This window comes from Lepisma saccharinum, unplaced genomic scaffold (genome assembly GCF_977018435.1).
Source record: "Lepisma saccharinum unplaced genomic scaffold, izLepSacc3.1 HAP1_SCAFFOLD_201, whole genome shotgun sequence".
Classification (NCBI taxonomy): domain Eukaryota; kingdom Metazoa; phylum Arthropoda; class Insecta; order Zygentoma; family Lepismatidae; genus Lepisma; species Lepisma saccharinum.
The window spans coordinates 647,226-650,432 of NW_028142991.1; positions in this window are offsets into that span (position 1 = coordinate 647,226).

Below are 3,207 nucleotides of genomic sequence, written 5' to 3' on the forward strand. Positions count from 1 at the left end.
TGTTTGGTGAAGATCTGAGTATGTCGTTTTTGACCTTATCTGGAACCTCCCATCTGAAAATTTGAAAATTCCTAAAAAATCCGTCCAAAATCTTGATGACCCCAATCTCTTGTTTTGTACGTTTTTTCCACGTGTCTTGACATCCAATGTATCCCTGCAAAGTTTGGTGAAGATCTGAGTATGTAGTTTTTGATCTTATCTGGAACCTCCTATCTGAAAATTTGGAAATTCTTAAAAAATTCGTCCAAAATCTTGATGTCTCCAATCTCTTGTTTTGTACGTTTTTTCCACGTGTCTTGATATCCAATGTATCCCTGCAAAGTTTGGTGAAGATCTGAGTATGTCGTTTTTGACCTTATCTGGAACATCCTTTCTGAAAATTTGAAAATTGTTAAAAAATTCGTCCAAAATCTTGATGTCTCCTATCTCTTGTTTTGTACGTTTTTTCCACGTGTCTTGACATCCAATGTATCCCTGCAAAGTTTGGTGAAGATCTGAGTATGTAGTTTTTGACCTTATCTGGAACCTCCCATCTGAAAATTTGAAAATTCTTAAAAAATTCGACCAATATCTTGATGTCTCCAATCTCTTGTTTTGTACGTTTTTTCCACGTGTCTTGACACATAATGTATCCATGCAAAGTTTGGTGAAGATCTGAGTATGTAGTTTTTGACCTTATATGGAACCTCCTATCTGAAAATTTAAAAATTCTTAAAAAATTCGTCCAAAATCTTGATGTCTCCAATCTCTTGTTTTGTACGTTTTTTCCACGTGTCTTGACATCCAATGTATCCCTGCAAAGTTTGGTGAAGATCTGAGTATGTAGTTTTTGACCTTATCTGGAACCTCCCATCTGAAAATTTGAAAATTCCTAAAAAATCCGTCCAAAATCTTGATGACCCCAATCTCTTGTTTTGTACGTTTTTTCCACGTGTCTTGACATTCAATGTATCCCTGCAAAGTTTGGTGAAGATCTGAGTATGTAGTTTTTGACCTTATATGGAACCTCCTTTCTGAAAATTTGAAAATTCTTAAAAAATTCGTCCAAAATCTTGATGACCTAAATCTCTTGTTTTGTACGTTTTTTCCACGTGTCTTGACATCCAATGTATCCCTGCAAAGTTTGGTGAAGATCTGAGTTTGTAGTTTTTGACCTTATATGGAACCTCCTTTCTTAAAATTTGAGAATTCTTAAAAAATTCGTCCAAAATCTTGATGTCTCCAATCTCTTGTTTTGTACGTTTTTTCCACGTGTCTTGACATCCAATGTATCCATGCAAAGTTTGGTGAAGATCTGAGTATGTCGTTTTTGACCTTATCTGGAACCTCCCATCTGAAAATTTGAAAATTCTTAAAAAATTCGTCGAAAATCTTGATGTCTCCAATCTCTTGTTTTGTACGTTTTTTCCACGTGTCTTGACAAGCAAATTATCCCTGCAACGTTTGGTGAAGATCTGAGTATGTAGTTTTTGACCTTATCTGGAACCTCCTATCTGAAAATTTGAAAATTCTTCAAAAATTCGTCGAAAATCTTGATGACTCCAATCTCTTGTTTTGTACGTTTTTTCCACGTGTCTTGACATCCAATGTATCCCTGCAATGTTTGGTTGAGATCTGAGTATGTAGTTTTTGACCTTATCTGGAACCTCCTATCTGAAAATTTGAAAATTCTTCAAAAATTCGTCCAAAATCTTGATGTCTCCAATCTCTTGTTTTGTACGTTTTTTCCACGTGTCTCTCCAATGTATCCCTGCAAAGTTTGGTGAAGATCTGAGTATGTCGTTTTTGACCTTATCTGGAACATCCTTTCTGAAAATTTGAAAATTCTTAAAAAATTCGTCGAAAATCTTGATGTCTCCGATCTCTTGTTTTGTACGTTTTTTCCACGTGTCTTGACATGCAAAGTATTCCTGCAAAGTTTGGTGAAGATCTGACTATGTAGTTTTTGACCTCATCTGGAACCTCCTATCTGAAAATTTGAAAATTCTTTAAAAATTCGTCCAAAATATTGATGTCTCCAATCTCTTGTTTTGTACGTTTTTTCCACGTGTCTTGACATCCAATGTATCCCTGCAATGTTTGGTGAAGATCTGAGTATGTAGTTTTTGACCTTATCTGGAACCTCCCATCTGAAAATTTGAAAATTCCTAAAAAATCCGTCCAAAATCTTGATGACCCCAATCTCTTGTTTTGTACGTTTTTTCCACGTGTCTTGACATCCAATGTATCCCTGCAAAGTTTGGTGAAGATCTGAGTATGTAGTTTTTGACCTTATCTGGAACCTCCTATCTGAAAATTTGAAAATTCTTAAAAAATTCGTCCAAAATCTTGATGTCTCCAATCTCTTGTTTTGTACGTTTTTTCCACGTGTCTTGATATCCAATGTATCCCTGCAAAGTTTGGTGAAGATCTGAGTATGTCGTTTTTGACCTTATCTGGAACATCCTTTCTGAAAATTTGAAAATTGTTAAAAAATTCGTCCAAAATCTTGATGTCTCCAATCTCTTTTTTGTACGTTTTTTCCACGTGTCTTGACATCCAATGTATCCCTGCAAAGTTTGGTGAAGATCTGAGTATGTAGTTTTTGACCTTATCTGGAACCTCCCATCTGAAAATTTGAAAATTCTTAAAAAATTCGACCAAAATCTTGATGTCTCCAATCTTTTGTTTTGTACGTTTTTTCCACGTGTCTTGACACATAATGTATCCATGCAAAGTTTGGTGAAGATCTGAGTATGTAGTTTTTGACCTTATATGGAACCTCCTATCTGAAAATTTGAAAATTCTTAAAAAATTCGTCCAAAATCTTGATGTCTCCAATCTCTTGTTTTGTACGTTTTTTCCACGTGTCTTGACATCCAATGTATCCCTGCAAAGTTTGGTGAAGATCTGAGTATGTAGTTTTTGACCTTATCTGGAACCTCCCATCTGAAAATTTGAAAATTCCTAAAAAATCCGTGCAAAATCTTGATGTCTCCAATCTCTTGTTTTGTACGTTTTTTCCACGTGTCTCGACCTCCAATGTATCCCTGCAAAGTTTGGTGAAGATCTGAGTATGTCGTTTTTGACCTTATCTGGAACATCCTTTCTGAAAATTTGAAAATTCTTAAAAAATTCGTCGAAAATCTTGATGTCTCCAATCTCTTGTTTTGTACGTTTTTTCCACGTGTCTTGACATCCAATGTATCCCTGCAAAGTTTGGTGAAG